This window comes from Lepisma saccharinum, chromosome 9 (assembly GCF_977018435.1).
Source record: "Lepisma saccharinum chromosome 9, izLepSacc3.1, whole genome shotgun sequence".
Taxonomy (NCBI): domain Eukaryota; kingdom Metazoa; phylum Arthropoda; class Insecta; order Zygentoma; family Lepismatidae; genus Lepisma; species Lepisma saccharinum.
In genome coordinates, this window is record NC_139237.1 from 92,492,972 (window position 1) to 92,513,898 (window position 20,927).

A 20,927-nucleotide genomic window follows, 5' to 3' on the forward strand; every position below is an offset into this window, starting at 1 on the left:
GGCCCGCAAAGCCAGATTGCAAAAAAACATTATTTTTTTTTAAAAAAAAATACGTTCTATTTTTACTGAAGGAACGAAAGCTCTGTGAAGAAAGACAATATCACAGGTATAATTGATTTGGCAGTCAATAATGATCATCAGAAGAATCTAAAGTGACGCAACTTTCTCTTCACACCATGCATTCCACCCCTTCGCTATGCGGAATGAACTCCACAGCTTCCGCGAATGCTTCATTCACTCTTTGTGTTTAGAAACAAACTGCAGAGCGGCGCTATAGAGATCTGTTTTACTACGCACGAAGTACGAAGAGATTTCCAGTGTTCCAACTCGGATTGTACTGCGACTGATTGTTCAAGTTTGTGCAAATATCGAAATAAGCAATATCTTCAAAAAACGTAAGATTGAAAATGAAAATAGCTTCTCTCCAATTTGAATTGTGTAATTTGCAAGGCGATGTGTTCCTTCAAACTAGGCAAGAAAAGGGGCCAGAGATTTTCAAATACCTTTCAAAGGAACGCTTTGAAAACCTTCGTAGTTTTGGACAAAAAATGATATCGATGTTCGGCAGCACATACACTTGTGAAAGAGTTTTTTCTTCAATGAAGTTAATCAAGAATCGCTACAGAAGCAGACTGGCAGATTCTTCACTGCTTCACCTTCTGAGACTTTCAAGTTCAGAAATTGAAGTGGACATTCCAACTTTAATAAAAGAAGCACATCGACCACAATTTTCACACTGAATACTTACTATGAAGGATTCTTATTTGTATGGTGTGTATTTAATTTCTTTCAAATCATCCATAAGTATTGGGTTTTTGTGAAATAAATTGTAATTATACAATTTTGATTTGTGATTCCATTGTTTTTATTGCCTCATTTTAGAAATTTAGGTCATGCGAAAGTACTAAATTTTCAGTAGAGTACTTACAAGTTTTGTAATTTTTAGTCCCCCCCCAAAAAAAATGCGGCCCGCCAATCAACTGCTGGATATAATTTTGGCCCTCGGACCTTTTGAAGTTGGAAACCACTGTTCTAAACCCTCCATTGCCTCATCAAAATCATTTTCATGTTGTTTATAATAAGTTATTCTCTCAGGATTCCTTGAAACTGGATACAAAGCAGCTAAAATACACCACAAAAAGCATTTATCATCATTATTTTTTATATTAACCACGGCTGTTTTGTTTTTGATATTGGCAGGTAATGGCACATAAGTGGAACCTTGTAATGGGTTGAATTCAGAAATATTAACATATAACTTGTGTGGAGAACCGCATAGGCTCCATCCAGACTCTTTTGCTGCAAATTCAGAGTGTTTAATATTCAATTGATCTATCAAATTGCCTATTATTTTGTCTGAATTTGTATTTGAATATACCGGTACAGTTTCTGTTATGTGGGGCTGTGTAAATTTTGTGCCATTTGGCTTCTTATATTGTGCAAACAATTTGAGGGACAGCTTATAAGACCCATTTTGTGCATTTAGAATTGCCTGCACATTAGGATTTATACTGTTCAAAAAATTCTTAATACCACATCTTGGCTCTGATTCAAAACAATAATCACTAAGTTGGGCATTAAAACTGCTATGGATGGGTTCATAGCGTGGCTGCTTTACTAGCAAAGCATTAACAGGTGTTTCATGCTTCCTTTTCAGACCAGATGTAGATGGTTGTGTTGATGACTGTGCAGAGCAAGTACCTTTATGTTTATATGTGAAATATTCCATGTTATATTTTCTATGGCATTTGGGGCATATTTTTGTGGGAGTTCTGCATTTGTCTGGGTTACAAATCTTTTGGTGTCTGGCCCAATTAGAGCTAAATATATTTTTATGGCATTGGTCACAATATTTTTGTTTTGGCATTTTTCTTGTTGTTTATTATATAAGATTTTCTGGGCTTCAATTCAAAACTTTATACTTAATAAAAATATCAGTTAGGTTCAGCTGTGTGATTTGTATATTTAGTGTATATACTTAATATTAATATTATTAATATTATTATTAATTTTTATCCTCGGTTTATTATATAATTTTTTTTGGGTTTTTTAAATCAAAACTCTATGCTTATCTTATAACAGGTTGTAAAGCCAATAGCCTACAAGTGGAAAAAAAGAATAAATATTCATTCACACTGACCTAGCACAAATACCTGCACAGACATGCATGTCTAGAATGGCAATAACCTTGTTATGTATTGATTTTTGTATAACAGGCTGGGACAGATATAAGCCTGACCCTAAATAAGAGTGGATTACAACAAACAAGCTGGATGTAACAAATATCAGGCAAAATATTGTTCAATATACCAGAAATATGAATAATTATATATTAAAACAAACAGGCCTGTAAGTATGAGAAGCACTGTAACAACACATCTGTTCTCCTCAACCACTCTCACAATAGTGGCTGATGCAATTGTTTGCACGCAAAGCTTCATTACTCGGGAAGCAAAAATCAATACATAACACAGTGCTAGGTCATTGCCATTCTAGAGGGGCTCTGCATATAGATAAAAAAAATTGAACCTGGCATCCAATTGAACTTAAACCTGAAGTAAATATGTATATGTGGGTATGGGTTTTAGCTTAATTTCAGGTATAGCCAAAAAAATATCAATTTTTGACAAGTTTATGGACAAAAATCCGGCTGATGCAATTTTTGTAAGTATGGGCAAATCTGCTTGAGGGGGGGTTCATACTTTCCGAAGAGCATTTTTACAAAAATCTTGGATTAGACAGGGTTCCACACTTGAGCAAAAAGCTCATATGGGCATGTTGAGCAAGTTTTAAGTGTAGGCAAATCTGCAGGAGGGGAGCTCTTCCTTTCTCAGAAAATATTTGAGGGCATTTTTACAAAAATCTTGGATTAGGCAGGGTTCCACACTTGAGCAAAAAGCTCATATGGGCATGTTGAGCAAGTTTTAAGTGTAGCCAAATCTGCAAGAGGGGAGCTCTTCCTTTCTCGCACTGGTTGTATCACAAATACAACTACTTTCCAGATATCTGGAAAAATGTGTTTATTGTACCTGTAACTAAAAACAAAGATGGAAAAGTCAATGATATTAATAACCAATTACTATATTAAATGCCATGGCAAAGGTTTCTGAACACATAATTGCTGACTACTTGTCTTTCTGTGTTAAAAAATATATTGATGGAAATCAGCATACCTTTTTAAGGAAATGGTCTACTATTACATTTTTTTTTTTTTTTGGTTTTAATAGACTCACAAAAATCTAACATTATGAAGAAATCCCAGACCGATATTTTATTTATTGACTTGGCTAAAGCCTTTGATAGTGTCAGCCATCAGCTATTAAATTATAAACTCCACCAAATGAGGTTATCAACTCGATTTCTGAAATAGCTTTCCAACTTTCTAGTAAATAGAACTTTCTCTGTAAAGATTGGTGAAACAATTTCCTATAGAAAATAAATATTTTGTGCAGTACTTCAAGGGTCGCCACTTGGCCCAATTCTATTTGCTGTTTTTACCAATGATGTTACTTTATGTTTTAAATCTAGCACATGTTTACTATATGCAGATGATATAATAAAAAAAATTAAGAGTATTTTAACAAATAATGATGTCGTTCAACTTCAGGCTGATCTCGATAGAATAACATATTAGTGCAAGATTAGAGAAGTGGAAATTAACTTGAAAAAGTGTAAAGTTTTAAGATGTAGGCTACTAAGGAAGTTCATTACATAGTTTTCAACTATTATATTTATCAAAATAAAATCCAAATATGCGACAGCCATAAAGACTTAGAAATATTAATAAACTCCTCTCTCATATTTGATGAGGACATTTCAGAAATTTGCAAAAGAGCAAAGAAGATGCTTGGTTATATATTTTTCTCATGGAAAGTTTTTCAAAAAGAAGATACCTTAATATACCTGTATAAAACGATAGTTCGTCCTATTCTTGAATATACTAATGAATTATGGTTTCTGACAGCCACCAGTCAACTTCAAAAAGTTGAATCACTTTAAAAACTTTTTATCAGGTTATTACGTGTTTCTTTTTTCTTTTTTTTTTTTGATAGTATGACCAACATCACTCTGAATGGTTAACACAGTTGAATATGTTTACCTTAGAAGAAAGAAGAAAAATGAAAAGGATAAATTTTGTACAGAAGATCTTAATTTTCCATAGACAGTGAATACTTTTTGAAAAATACCTTATAAAATTACCAGATATTCCCAGAGGTATATCTCAATTAAGGTTTAGTAGCTGATCTTGTTGAAACCTACAATTTGAATTTATGATGATGTATAAGATTGTAAGATCCAGGGTATTATTTTATAATTATGTATTCAAGTCTGTAATTTTGTATGACCAATTTTGACATAGGGATGTACCAGGTTGTCAAATTGTGCTAATCACTTAAATCATTTATTATTATTATTATTATTATCATTATCATTATTACTTCTGTTGACTTGTTTTGATGGACATGAAACTCAATTAAATGAAAAATATATATATACATTTCGGACCTATGTTTAACGAGGAAAGAAGACAATATATGAAAGGAATAAGATTATTGATAGAAAATTATGAACTTTGCGAAAACAATACTAAAATCGAAAATTCGTATGATATTAAGACTAAGTTTTACTAGAACTAGAATAATTTTAATACTTTAATGTTTAATATTTCTATTTAATTTTGTGCGCATTTTACAATTCTTCAGTGTTTCAGTCTCCTGAATTAAAACCAGGGTGGTATTTGTAAGGGGGGATGGGATATTTCCTCCCTCTGGGTACTTGTGTGCCCTGTCTGCTTGATAAATTTTATCCATGGGGGAAAATGTTATATGGCATAAAGTTATTATCTCATGCTGTCCCTAGACAGTCAGTTGAATCCCCCCACTGGAAATTTCTTAAATACCACACTGATTATAACCCTGTATTATAACGAGTGTAAGTTTCCGTTAATTGCATAACTAGCAATGGTATAACTTCACTAATCATTCACTACATACGTTGTATTTGTATATTCTTGAAAAGAGCTGTAGGTTATTTGTGCTGCACTGACTGTCTTACGATTTGGAGGATTCAGAAGATCTATAATTTCCCATGATTTATTTTTGAATGCTCGTTTCGCCAGTTCCTAGCCGTGTTATGCGGGACCAGTTAGCCAGGAACACGAAAGAGCGATTACGTGCCGTTGGGCTTCCCTGCCACCACCTGCCGCTGGTCGTCGTCCACCTGTCGCTTTGCGAGCGGGAAATCTTCGACCCACGAGGCCATGAAGGAAACGAACGATTTATAGAAGGGCACCATTGACAAGCAGAACGGCAAATGCAAGACGTAATGCGACGTTGCTTCACCCTGAATCCCTAGACAAACGATTATCTAACTTTCATTTTAACATCTCAAGAACCGGTCGACGTCATCAGTTTTTGCCTGAGCACATAGACGTCCGAACGGGAGGGGGGGGGGGCAAGGTTGCAACCCCCCCGTAAAATGAAAGTCAATAAAAAAATTACATTTCACACATAGGCTCCCCCCACTTACTTATACTTTCCGACAATCATCCAAACTACAGTGGGATGCACAAGTATTGCTCGGCCAATTGACCATTTGCTATTTTCATTAATTTGCTTGGTAATACTCATGCATCCCACTGTATGTGTAACAAACTCTCTTCTCTCCCATCTTGTATTGTCTTGCCACAGATAAGGGTCTTGCTTTGTTGTTGTTGTTTCTTGTTGCCACAGTTTCAGTATAAAATGGTGTATTTCAGTACTGTATCTGAAACTTTTAAGTAAATAAATAAATAAACATATAATTTCATTTCAGTAATAGTGATTTATGTTAATGGTCGCAAGGGCGTAGCAAGAACATAACTTCAAACTGAAGCATTATTTTTTGAGAGGACAATAGTATTATGGGAGAAGAAAATGTGCCTCTTTACCTCTCCCCTCTTTTTTCTTTACTTCTGTCTTTCTCTGCCTCTTTCTTTCTTTCCTACTTCCTTACCCACTGGTATTTTTTCCTTCCTTTCTTGTCCATCTTTCTTTGTTCCTCTTTTCTTCCCATACTGCCTCGGAGACTAAACTCTATTGAACGCGAATATTGTGTTCTTATTACAAATTAGAAATATTTTACATATTTTAATTACACTAGTGCTAAATAAAGATTTATTGTACTTTCAGTAGAACTGGCAACACACATACAAAGCATCAGAAGAAGCGAATTAACTGGGAAAAAGTTTATTCACTATAATTGCTTCACACGAAACACAAAAGATATGATGCAACGTGTTTCTTATTTTGCTTTGCTTTGTCCACGCAGTGTTGTGTCTATGTGTTACGTAACCTTTAACAACCTTTAACGTCTTCCTTTTTATCACATGCACTTCTGTCGCATTCTCATTCATTCTTCCACGGATCGGCCATAACATGATCCAGATGCTAATAAGCATGAAATCTCTTTCTCGTTATCCGAGCAATGCCTTTATGCATTTGTAGTTAGTTTCAATCTTTATTTTTCCATCAAAAAAAATAGTAGTGGAAAAGTACAGATACACGGAGAAGCAGTGTCGGGATTCCTGACCAGGAGAAGTCAGGAAAATCAACGCATGAGTTGGGCGTCAGGAGAAATTTTTGTAGGAGGTGATCAGACCATGACAAGAATTGAATTATTATTGATGTAAACTAATAAACTATTGTTTCATTGCTCTTCAATTCATTTCATTGACACGGACTTTTACTCAAACCACTCACTATACTAATGAAAATCCTACGTGCTTTTTCTTTCTTGAAATGAAATGTATAGTTGTTTAATTATTATTATTATTACTACTATTTCTCTCTTTCTTAACTTTTACATGCCCGATCCTGTGGCCGAGTGGTTAGCACATCGCGCTGCGACGCCAAGGGTCCCGGGTTCGAATCCCGGTCGGGCTTGGTTGTTTGTGAATGTCCATTCATCAATTTCATCATTTCATCACTCATCCCCATCTTCGCAAATTAGCCAAGAGGCACAAAACGCGAAGTAAAATAAACTAAATCAATCAATTAACTTTTACACACCTGGTTCAAGAATAATATTTGAAAGTTAAGAGGAAATTTTGGTAAAAAAAATTGACGTTTTGTAACTTCTTGCAAAAATGTTATTATACCTTATAAATATTATTTTTAACATTTTGAAAGCTCATTTAGTACTTGGATTAAGTAGCAGAATATGAAAACATGAAGTTCTCATCTGGTTAATACATTTTACAATCAATTATTCCATCAAGTGCATTTTGTTACATTCATTATTCTGGAGGAATACTATTAATAATAATAAGCTTATTTTTCAATTTGAAATGGATGTAGTAAATTTGCAGCAAGTGTCGATGGACTGGTGTAGATGATCCTTTGTTTTTTAAGTTGCCCCAATCAATATACATATTCATTTAAGTTATATTGTTTGGGGGTCTCGGATGGATCCGTTGTAACACTGTCGGCTTGTAATCAAGGGGTCCAGGGTTCGATCACACTATAAACTGACGCTCGAGTTCCTATTAGTCGCATTTAAGTCAACAAGTGATGCTAACTACACACTCATATGGTACAAAGAAAATTTCAGTAAGTAATCTTGAAGCATAGGGATATTATGTAAATTATGTATATAATTCCCCTCAAAAGTAAAACAATAGCAGAGGTGGGGGAGAATTTCCTTCATCTCCCCTTCAAATATCACCCTGAGTACACCACTGCTGGATAAGTTGCCTTCATTACTGTTCAACCCTCACCCCCCGCAAAAAAAACTTGCTCAGTACTTATATTAAATAATGAAAATATATTTCTTCAGCATTTGTTATATAATCGAGGTTTATTTATTTGCTCCGAACTTATTGAAAGACAAGGATTATATTGGGATCATACGGCTTTCAATGACAGTGCCAAAGAAGATTTATGAACAGTATTATTTATAATAATATGCATAAAATATTAATCAGGAACTGTACTTTTCATCAATTAGATTTAACATCCTTATTGTTATTAAATTCTTTATCTATTTGACATTTACTTCCTTGCCAGGACAGTTGTTTCATACAAATATTGGCGATCTTATATACACGTAAGCAGATCATGAATACGTACTGTTATATCTTTATTATTATGCGGTCTTTTTACCTATTTATGTAATAACAACAATACAATATTAATTAATTTACACATTTAGTTCATATTATAGTTTAATTTAATGTCATTATAATTATTTTAATTTGAACAATTATTATTTCTGACACTTGGGTCGGACCCCATCCCCCGAAATATATTTCTAGATGCGAACCCGAGAGCAATGTACGCCAAACTGCAGTGGAAGCCTTGAAGATTCCAATCGATCTTATAGTGGAGCCGTAGACAATATCGTTTCATAAACTATGTTTTGAGTGAAGGGCGTTCCTTTGCTTTCGGGGAAATTACCTTCAATAATACTGCCAGTGTAGTAGAACCAAAAATTAGCAGCCGTGACTTGCATAGAAATGCCTCATCTTCCCCGATCACCCCGAGGTCCTTGTTTGCAATTTGCACAACGATAATCTCGACCATTAGGCAGACGTGTAATTATGAAAAAGGAGCCACATGAAAATATTTTCGCCAAGCAAGTAATTAGACGCTGAGCACCAGCATGAATAAACTCTGCCTGTACGACAGGCAATGCGGGACAACCACCCACGGCCATCGGCCATCAATCATTTCGGTCGTCAGCTAATGCTGGAGATAAGGAAACATCCTCCGCAACGTTCCTAACCTGGAGTCCCACTAATTGGCTCTGCTCCATCAAGGATATTTCTGTTGCGACTGCTCCCGAGGTGCGCGTGCCGGAGGATGCCCAGAAGGGGATGGTATTCGAAAATATCTTCGGCTTGAGTAGCAGGGGTGGAAACAAAGTCAGTCTGGAGGTAATGTTGACTGTTACGTTCATCTCCCCCTGCTTCCAAGAAGAGATACACATTCTCAGTTCATCACAGACACATAGTACATACAACGACAAAATAAATAGCAGGCGAATTGTCCATCACCATTTTCAGTCAGTCTGTTTTCGACAGTGTGATGGTCATTAATTGAAAAAAAAGTCAATAAAGAGAGAACAATATCTGCTTCACATCAACAACACAGGGAATAGAATACAAACGAACGAAAATAGTGATGGACAATTTACCCACTATTATCTTTGCCATTGACTGTACCAGCCCACAAAAGATGGATTCATAATACAAAACCGTGTAATGAGTCCGTGAGGCAGGTAAAATGTTGGTAGAGTAGGATGCATAGATATTACCAAGCACATTGTTCATCACCATGTTTATTGCTTTTGTTTTACGAAATAAAAGCTTCAGGAATTGAAAGAGAAAGCCAAATAAGCTGATGACAACTCCTGCATCATCACACGTAAAAATTCATTCCTTAAAAACACGTATTATGCAAGACAAAAATTAACTACAATAGTCATGGATAATTTGCTGAGCAATGTTTTTGCATCCCACTGTACCACTCATGCTGACAAATTTATCTAATTTTTTTATGTTTTCTATTCCCAAAGCCGTATTCAGCATCAACCCCCCTCCTTCCAGGGCAGTAAAAATGCCGCCCTATCCACGTTTATTTCCGTGAATGAATTGGGGTTTGTTTATATGCTATATTATTAATTAGAGAATGCAATGTCTCCTACAATTTCCAACAATTACTGCTACATCTACCGGTAAATGCAGCTTACTTGCATGGAAAAAAAATACTGCGTCACTCGTAGAATTACCGCATTTTCTGTCTATTCTGTATATTCTGAGTTCCACTCAACGACGTCCAGTAACCACTCATTAGCTTCACAAATATTATTATTATTTATATATAATATAATATTCCTTGTCGATCAAAACTTGTGCTCAAAACATAACACAATTTTTCCTGCCTGTTGACAAGTTAAACTTATTTGCGCGGCCTGGAAAACACTGACGTCTTGTTTTCTTTAGCTAAGAAATTCGGTTTCTAGCCTTATGTCGACAATATATTTCTGTATTTCCGTGCCGTAAAAACATCGGAGGCACTCCGTATGCGAGCCTAGATGGTAGTGAATGGCGCATTCCATATCAAAATAAACCTTGGTGAAGAAGTGTTGACATTGGCATCCATGTTGCCCACGTATCTTTGAAAGATAAAACACTGCAGTATTAATTTATTTACAGAATATATACTACCTCCAACAACAATATTCACACAAAGTTGTCAACACGCAAATAATGAATGACAGGCCACAACACGAAGGTGATAACCAGATAATTTACTTCCTTGCGCTTCAAAAATTACAAAACCAGCTTTTTTTTAACCTTGCATGATGAAAGAAAATTTATCACTCCCCCTTTTCTTTACAAAGCCAATTACGCAACAAAATATCTAAAGTTTCCATGACGAATTGATAGATGTGAACAAGCATAGAACAATATTTGTTTAGCACTTGCAGCATCCGATTTTTATCTATCACGAGAAACATACTGGAACCTTCTTAGATTTTTTCCAGTTCAAGCAACAATGACGAAATTACAAGTTCATCAATTGTTGTCTATGCCCTTGCCCTTTGCCTTCTTCCATTGTTAGCAACTCTGATCTTGTCACGAGTGTGAAGAGATAAGAAAAAACAAAGCTGTAATAGCACAACTGAAGCCTATTGTTTACGTGGCTGTTGTGTGCAGATGAAACAACAGCAAGCGAGATTATGATGGTTAGTTACATAACGCGAACTCAATGGAAGAAACTTCTTACCTGTTACAAGTATGGAAAATTTCGAATTCAAATGCAAATCTCTCATGAAATGTGGGAACTTTCGATGAATGGACATACTGGCGTACGTAGTGGGCTGATGGGGCTAAAGCCCCTCTAGAAACGTTTTTAAAAATTTTCAAGTAAAAATCAATTGAGAACTCAAAAAAATGAAAGGTGTAAATGCAACCTGCGATTAAATCACCACCGATTAACATCTTTGTCTTCGAGCACAGTTTTAATAGAGTAAAAAGCTCCAAATATACGAAATATTTTATTGTGAATATCGCCTCCCTAGATCGAATCTATGTATCTACCTTTACAATTTCCAGTGGCTTTCTGCCACTTCTGGCTAATCGCGAAGAGAAGGATGAGTGATGATATGATGGAATTGATGAAGGGAAACGCACACAAAGAACACCCATGCCCAAGCCGGGATTCGAAACCGGGACACTTGGCGTTGTAGGGCGCTGATAAGCACTCAGCAACGGGTTGCCCTGTGAAAGTGTATATTCACAGACGTCTGTGGCATATGTGGCACTATGTACATATTGCTTGTACACTTACCTCAATAAGTACTCCGGCAATTTGTTTCTTTATACAGCATATTTGCAGAAAATACAATTCAATCTACAGGTGTATCAATATACGCTATATAAAAACACAACCTATTACTAACTTCGTTGACCCTGTACAGCCAACGGCAAAAATAACAGTAGGCAAATTGTCCACCACTATTTTCATTGTATTTTATTCTGCACCCTATGACCTATGTTGTCTTATGGCATGGAATTCTGTTGATGGGAAGTACATATTTCCCTCTGCTTATTTATTTATTTTTATTTCAATTCATGATCAGCACGTTGTGGAAAACAGACTGAGTGAAAATGGTGATGGACAATTCGCCTACTATTTATTTTGCCGTTGGGTGTACCATACGTTTCTAGACTCGAGACTCTACATAATAATAAGAATTAAGAAAATTATTTCTCTTACCAAGTTCTTCACATCCACCATGACCTATATTTCGCAAGCATCCAATCCTATCCCCCTGCAAAGACACAGAGACAAGTGTACTTGCCCCTTGAAATCACCCTAAGCACTTGGAAAGTCCGTGACTCGAGATCCAATCATCCGCTCAACTTGTGTGGCGGAACGTGCACACAACAAGCCGTACACTAATTAATTCCATGCAAGCAGGACGCTAATTCACACCAAACGGTTGCGTAGCTCGAAAAACGAACTCTTACTTTCTCTGTTTGAAAACGTGAAGGAGGAACGGGAAAAAATCCTCCCACGCACGTCAACAATGCTCGGTCCTGTCCGCATTATCAGCGAGTGCCTGGCGAAAAGTTCCCGACCGCGTCAGGCATTTCCGCTTCCTTCATTAAGATCGGCTTCCTTCCCACTTTTCATTATGTCGGGTAAAACACCGCATAAAATTCTTCTTGTCAGGATGTGCAAAAGGTTTATGCTCGGAAGTTGTGTGAACGCATTGCAAGCGAATACCCCTATACCATCGATGAACTGAAGTAGAAAGCAAAAGCAAATGATATGAAACTATTGCAGTGGCGAATGAACGACCTTCTGGTTCTATAGTAGATGTCGGGTGAATATTTTTAGCTGTCGCCTCTTACTATGTAGGAGTATTGTGTTCATTCAATTGCGCTCGCAAGATTCTTTCGGGGGGGGGGGGGGGGGCGAAGTCAGATTTTACATCTTGACTTCACTCATAGAAACTTATACAGCTTTATTATTATTATTTTACAAATCATAAAATTGAAATTGAATTAAAAATACTTTGGCGTAAGTTCAGACTTCTGAGTTCGCTATTTAAATAGAAACTGATTTGCCTGGCTTCCTCGGTGGAGGCACATAGTGTTCGGATCCCACTTTAAACTGTAGGTCCAGTCCCGATTACCCTTACTGTGCACAAAGTGGATTTAAAACACCAAATCAAACCAAACCAAGCCTGGCTTCCTTTACATAAACATCTACAAATTGTTTATCAATAATTATTTGTCTTTTTGTACTTTTTCAGGATGCTCAGATATCAGACACCACTTAATCTGCTCTCCTTTACGCGTCGAAGGGTACTGTAAAAAAAGAAAGAAAAAAAAGTAATTCAAAATCACGACGCGTAAATTGTCATGGTCAGATCCCGAATTCAGGAAATGATTTCCAGACTTATCCAGAACAATCGAGAAAATCCAAAAGATCGTGTTTAAAAGTGGATACATCTTGGTATTATCTGCACTATATAAGTGTCTGAAATATTTTGAAATTAACAGTTCTTATTCCAGAAGTGCATAAACAATCACTTGAGGGGGAAATAGTGTGTAGAATTCGAGATTTCCAACGCGTTGGGAAATTTCGAAAATTGCCGTCGACCAAATCGGAAAATGGAAATCACTTGCAAAAGTCCATCCTCCTGCAAATGTTAAATATCCAAATAATCCAGTCCCTGTAATAGAGTCCCGTAAAAATTTTAGTTATGATTTGTCTAACCAATGGAACCTAGTAGAATTCATGTAGGAGAGTCAGAAAAACTTGGGTAGACATCACCATATTCTGGACCGGGTGTTTTAGACGCCATTTTCCAAAATGGCCGACAGCGACAATATTTTGCTTTTATTTCCGCTCCTGAAACCGTTAAAGTCATAATTTTGGTGTCTAAATATATGTTTTGAAGGGTGAGGAACCGAATAAAATAGTCCCTGAAGTTGTCTCGTTGTTATTTATTTCAGAAAATCTGTTTTTTGCATCTATATAGGATATTATGAACAAAAACTGACTACAATTATTTGGAAAGTTACATTTACACAACATAATAGATTTGAAAAAATATATATAATAAAATAAAGCACACATCAAAAAATTATATTCCAATAAAGCACACATGACAATTATGAAAACTCTGAACTTAAATGTTTTTTACAAGTTATTGCAACAATCTGCATAATAATATGATAATTTCTTATTTTTCTCCTACACTATCTTTTACATTCTTCGCCGCATTTGCAATACTCAGTGCATGGTAAATATTTCATAAAACATTTCCATCTACTAGTAGCACATGCTTTACAAGTACACTGTATTAGTAGCTCAGAAGGCATTTCATGAAGGCAAATATCAGGCTTTAGTACGCCATTTGCATCTTTTCACCATCCATAATCGGTTGGTTGCACGGTTCCATCAGGAAAGTATATATTCGTGAAAGTTTTAAGCATTTCTGGAGAACAAAAAAGAACTTCTCAAATGTCCATTTCTTATTGAGAAAGATGAGGGTGGTAGCTCAGATATGTGCTTCTGTTTGTGTAATGAATAACGAAGCTCATCAAATGTCTTATACTTTGAGGATGGATGTTAAACTTGAACAAGATATTCCTCTGCTTTATCAAGTGCTTCTTCAGACAGACTATTTTCTTCTGCAAATCCAATTAGTAATGTTTCTAGTGATGCTTTCAGTGAAGATGGCTTTGTTCCTATCTTGCTTGTAACATCACTACCTGTAACGATGTGTGCCTTAATTAAAGTGATGCAAAGCGTAGCTCCCATTTTTCTCCCCAACGTGTGAGGCACATAACGCAATTTGTCACCCACTCCCACTTTAATCCACATTTCTTCCAATCCTTTCGTGAATAGTTCAAATAATATCGAAGGACGAGAACAACTACATCAGGGTCATTACATAATATTATGAGGCATGTTATGCCTGACTCTACAGCATGGAATATATGGAGTATCATTCTGGAATCTGCTTCTTCTACAAAGGTCTGAAGGTCAGAGCAAGTTCGAAGTTCCTTGTTCATAACTATGAAGGCATCTCTGGTATCATTGTCCCCTGTAATGGTTCCACTTATCACTGTAGTGAAGTGAGTCGTTTTTGCATGTTCAATAAAACCGGTAGCAGCGGACAATTGAAGCAGCTGTTTGTTTTTACTTGAAGACCAGAATCTGTCCATCTGTATAGGAATTAGTGTGTCCCATTCGATTGTCATCATTTCAATTGGATCAGCAGGTCTCCGTCTTTCTATTTCACCTTCGTTTAGTGACTGCTCGATGTAACTGTCAAATACAAAATCCACTCTATTAGTTCCGTGGTATTGAGTTGCATTAGTCCAGACTTTATAAAATATACTTTTAAAAGTTCCCATACACTTAGTTCTGAGTTGGCGAACTTGTGACATAAAATCAACTACGACAGCAGTATTCATGACTTCACGTTCTTGAAAACAGTAATCAGTTGGATCTAGTTTTTTCTCCAATGTGAAACAGTAGATACTTTACAGGTTTTGTTGTGTAGCCATTATCATCTAATAACATATTAGTTGGCAGCAGATCATATTTCAAAATATCTTTCATTGTTTCTCCTCGTGCTTTAGCTATGTGTATACTTCTATCAGCTGCAGCAATATTATTCTTTTGGGAAGCAGGTGTTGTCTTCGATTTCGGAGCAGGCACTACGGTTTCACCCATTATTGTTAGGAGTCTTACCTTCGTGATGACAACAGAAAGTTTTGTAGTTTTCTTAACGAAACGTTCACTTCTGAATAGTTCATTACTCTCTTCTCCATGCTCTCTCACTTTCATCAGGCGGATAGCTTCCTCTCTAGGTACACATTGTTTACTGATAAAATTATGAAGTTGGGTCTGGCTGGATGTTTCATATGAATTGCCTCTACTGTTCATAAATTCAAATACTGCATTCACAAACATTAACATCTTGGAACTCAAGTTTCCTGATAATTCATGATGAAGAGTTACCTCACTGTAACTGGTATCATCAGCACCAAGTATTTCTCGGAAACAGTTGCTTATTCCTAGTACCTCGTGATATACCAACTCCCATTCAGTGACACACATTTGTTGCATTGTTTGTCCAATTATTCCTTTAGAACTCTTTCGAGATCGTTGGATAGTTTGCTCCAATTTCATGACCGGTGACACAGCACTAAATAATCGATTGGTTTGCCTCACTACAAAATGGCTTGTTTGAAAGTTCTGATACATTTCAGGATGCTCATCCTCTAACCATCGCATTTTTTCCAGATACCATGATGCATTCCTTAAATAGTTAATACTGTCAAATTCACAGAATATAGGTTGAAGGTTCTGAATAGCTTGAAGGTGGCTATTCCAATCGCCATCTCTGTCAGACGCTATGAGAAATTTCAACAAGTTTACCAGGTAAAGGAATGTATCCTAGTATCGGCACATTTAGAACTTAGTGGCACAATCATTTAAACATTTCTGAAAGTCATAGTACAAAACTGCTAAGGTTGCTAAAAGTTCATTAAACTCTGTTGGGCTTGTTATCACATTCTTAGTTGAAATACTTATTTTCAATTTTTCGGCTTGTTGAATGGTAATAGCTAGGGACACAAATTTATGGTAAATAAAAACTGAGGAGAGCGGTAAATAAAATGTTAGATCAGCGGTATATACCAGCGGTGGAAAAAAAATGGCACACACTTTTTCATCATGAGAGGAAACAACATACAAAAGAGCTATAAATTGATAAACTATTTTTTCATTTTTATATACTTTACACATACACAAGTACTTAGCTGTCCAACAAAAAAGAAAACATCAAGAAAAAATCACTTCATTTCTAAAATGCATATTCGGGGGAAGAAAGGAATGCAGCTTGACAGGGAGCGAAGTTTTCGAACTGAGATTATGTGCATGGGAAATCCCAATTTGCAGCGTCTTCCTGATGTGATGGAAGTTAGAAAACGTTCTTCAGCTGCAAGTGGTAGGAAACTTTAGGTAAACGTTTCGTTACAAATCGACAGTTTGCTCGTACAACCTCGATTGCCGGTTTTTGGGTGTTTTCTACTTAATTTGATGATATTTCACGGTTATTTCGTGAAAAAGCGTTCATTTCGTGGAAAAGCACACATTTCGCATTACTTCGCGAATAAAACTCATTGGGGGCGTAGTTACGTGCAGAATGTTCAAAATTGCATATTTTTTTCACATTTCGCGATTTCGCGCATCGCGAAAATTCAATGTCCCTAGTAATAGCATATTTTTCTTTGGGGTTACATTTCCAAAATTCTGACCATTTCATCTTAAATGTAGCTTCTTCAAGAATCAGTAATCCCTTGAGCGATCTCACATAATGACTTCCATTCATTACTGATTCGCATTTTTAACACCAAACACTTTGCACTCAATACGTGCATCCTTTGCACCACTGCCACACAGATATTTTCCAATAATGTGCCGGATGACCTTTGCGCAATAGAAGTTTCCAATCATTGGAATGATGTCAGGAAACTCAGAAGGGCTACTCATCATAATATCAGAAATGATATGGAATACACCCTCATCTGAAAATACTGGTAAGGCTAATTGTTTTAACTGTGAGCAAACATTCTGCAAACTTTTCAATGATAAGAAAACTGTAGCATGTTCTGTAACTGGCCTGGGGATGAATGGAAGAAATCCCACATGCATGAGAGGTGGTGTAGCTGTTGATACCAAAGCACGACATCCAGCCCATGTTGGAACAATTAGATCATCAGTTAGTTGTATCTTCAGGAATCCCATGTTTAATTAAAGTGATTGCAAATTCAGTTTCAGCATGTATCTTTTCAGTGCTCTCATTACAGAGCAGGTTTTCCTTAACTTTGAAACTTTCATGAAAACATGTTTTGCTGTCTGGTCTTTTGTAATGTAGACCCTTTGACATGGTAATTCCTTTCGTATGTAGTGACTTCGTTGAATAAGATTACTCTGAGATATCCTTGATTTGACTGGCAGTTTTGTTGGATCTGGACAAACAAATAGAAAAAGAAAATATTTTCTGAAATAAATAACAATCAGACAACTTCAGGAACCATTTAATTCGATTCCTCACCCTTCAAAACATATATTTAGACACCAAAATTATGACTTTAAAGGTTTCAGGAGCGGAAATAAAAGCAAAATATTGTCGCTGTCGGCCATTTTGGAAAATAGCGTCTAAAACACCCGGTCCAGAATATGGTGATGTCTACCCAAGTTTTTCTGACTCTCGCACATGTATTCTACTAGGTTCCATTGGTTAGACAAATCATAACTAAAATTTTTACGGGACTCTATTACAGGGACAGGAGTAAAACTCCTCAAGAGAGACATAGACTGGCTGACCATATATTTCTACACAAAATAGTGAATGGCAACATCAGAAGTGACCGCCTTCTTGAGGAAATTCACTTTCGTGTGCCTGCCCGCTCAACAAGAAGCACTCTACTTTTCGCTTCTCAGAAGCCGAGATTGTGCCTCATCCAGCGCTCTCTGTTCCATAGACTGCTCAGTGAATATAATATCTAGGAAGCCAAATAGACATTTTTGAAAATCTGGACCGTTTTAGAAGAAAGTTAGCTAAAAGTATGTAAGTCTCTTAACCACATGTAATTTTTCTGTTATTTTTTTTTTTGTTGTATTATGTTATTTCTTTTTGTCCTTATGTTCTATAAAATCGTTCCAATGTAAAATGGCTAACGCTGTATTTGGAATCTTCTATTAAATAAATAAATAAATAAATTATTTCAGTCCCGAAAGTCTGGATCATAAAATTTCTGATCCAAACCCCGTCCCGCACACTTATAATTACGGCTGCCAACATGATTCTAATGTCTCTGGTAAAAACGTTCTCTCGTGATTTTGTTGGATATGGTAGTTAACTTACAGCCTTTAATCAAAGAAAACAACTTTTCTTGTAATAAAGTATTGCTACAATTTCACGATTCGAATTCCATGAAATTCACCACATATCACCACATATCCACTACTAAGGAAGTCAAGTGGCCCCTCTGGCCTCCTTGGGATCATTGTTAACTTCAGACGTCATCTACGGAGGTATCGGACCCCTCCTGAAATTCTTATTAAATTATGACAATGTAAGGAGATTGTCAGCTGATCTTGAATATCTCGGTTCATTATTTGGCTGAAGCAGTAAGGAGCATAATTTCGAATGACGAAAAAGCACAACTGAAAATATAGACATTTTATGAACGCAGTAGTTTCGATTAACGTACAAAGCCATAGACAGGCCCGTATCCAGGATTTTCTTTCGGGGGGGGTGGGGGTGCTCATCCCTTATCAGCATAGGGATATATTTGTAGGATGGGCAGGCCACTGATAAAACTTGATTAGTAGAAATAATAATGATAATTATAATTATTACCACGGTTATAATTGTCATTTTACAATAATAACTATTATAAGTTATTAAAGTCCCCCTTCGTAGCCGAGCGGGTTAAGGCGTTCACTCGTCTTAAGATAGTTTGCTGCGGGACGGAGTAGGTTCGAATCCGGCTCTGGTCGGAATTTATTCGGCCTACGTATAGGGCCGGTGGCAACCCACCATCGTGAGGAAATTGGGGAGCTCCGAGTGAGTGAGCGTAATCCGGTCGAGACGACCCACTATAACGGTTGGGGATACATCGGGCTGACCCCCCGACTATTCCAATACTGGTTGAAGATCTCCACGCTTAGAGGTGACGAAGGAAAGCGTGGGAGGGAGAGGTAGGTAAGCCAAGGCCCTTCAGGGCTGTTGCGCAAAGGATTAGGATTATTATAAGTTATTAAAAATAAACCTATTTTAGTCTAAATTTATTTTTATTTTTATTATTATGTAGATGGAGAGACTATGCCACTCGATGAATATTCGGCTCAACTGTTGTCCATTATTTTTCATACATTTTGTACAGTTAGTGTACTGAGATTCATAGTTATTGTATTTTGTTATTAACTTTTACACGTTCCGTTAAAAAAGGCTTTAAAAGTTGATATTCTGTGACCTCTCACAAAGAAAACTATAAATTTTGGAAGCTGTGGATCTAATATAAAACTATAACAACCTGGTTCCTCTATTATAAGCTAAACTTTTTTCGATCTGATGATTAATCCTGCGAAGCAAGTAAAATTAATTACCACTATATACTATTTAAATTAGATATTTGTAGGATTTCGGAGGAGGGCTTCAGCCCCTTAGCCCTTTCCCTAGCTACGTGTCTGGTATTTCAGTACAATTTTCCCCCTGACTATTTTCCAATTGCATGGCTACGTAAGACTATTAAACTGGGCCTCCTCGATGGCGTAGTGGTAACGTCGTCGCCTTGCAAACAAGAAGTCGCGGGTTCGGTACCCGATGGAGGCACATAGTGGTTCGGATACGACATTGAACTGTAGGCCCAATCGCGATTAGCCTTTCTGTGCATAAAGTGAACTTAAAAAACAAAAATTCAAATTCATTCATGACTATTACAGTATTGCGAATATCTGAACAGCGAAAGGAAACCACATGAACATTCACGTGTATGTACTCTGAGGTGGGGTGACCAGACGTCTTGATTTTCTCAGTCCTTTTTTTAAGGGTCACGTCCTGCAGTCTGCGATGGCACTCCAAAATACCAAATATGTCCTATTTTTCAACAGCGTCCTGCAAAACATTTCTACTTAGTGCAGAGTCTGAAGAAGACCGTGCTAGAAGGTTGAAAAGCTACGTTTAGTTTAGTTTAGTTATGTTTTATAATAAAATAAATTTCTGCCTTGGTCAGCATATTGAGTTTTTCTTATTTCACAATGTATGGATGTTTTGTGGTAAGAAACCAAGGAACCGCAAAAAACAGAGAGAGATAGGAAGGTTAATCTGTAAAATTAAAAAAGGAGGAACGAAAAAGAGAGAAATGAAAAGGGAAATATAGCCTATAAGAAAGGAAGACCTGCGTGCGGGAGGTTGGACGCCAGGACTCCAGGGGTTCTGGGGTCGAATCAGGGGCATCAGGGGATGTGCCCCGGGGCCCCCGAGGTCAAAAGGGCCCCCGAAAGACTGTAATGGGACCTTAATGCCTTATCTTTTTGTTTCACTGGCCCATTGGAAGCACTTTATAGTGATCTGAGAAAACCGAAGCTGGTGGTTTCGTATAGGTGCATATCTACAGTAATTTTGCCACCATTTCCCACTATGCTAAGCAAAGAAAGCTATCGGGGTAAAACACAATTAAGCTAGAATTGCAGGGCTGGCCGGAATATCTGCTTACGTACAAAAAAGAACCCATCAATTTGCACCTCAAGCCACTAGCGCTGAAGGAATTTTTTCAAAGGGGGCTGGATTTTTTTTAAATATGGATATTACATAGCTGTGTTGTAGAGAAGGCGGTATGC

General features: G+C 36.8%; 1 protein-coding gene across 2 annotated transcripts in view; it reads right to left on the reverse strand.

The window, feature by feature from the left end:
• Positions 1 to 20,927, reverse strand: part of LOC145992253 (cytospin-A-like) — a 274,095-nt gene that overhangs the window by 243,266 nt on the left and 9,902 nt on the right. The window contains exon 1 of one of the 2 annotated variants that reach the window (XM_083128617.1): positions 11,763 to 11,778. The exons of the other annotated variant lie outside the window; for it this stretch is intronic. The gene's annotated coding sequence lies outside the window, so the exon portion shown is untranslated. Of the gene's footprint in view, positions 1 to 11,762; positions 11,779 to 20,927 lie in introns of those variants that run through there. 2 annotated transcript variants of the gene reach the window in all.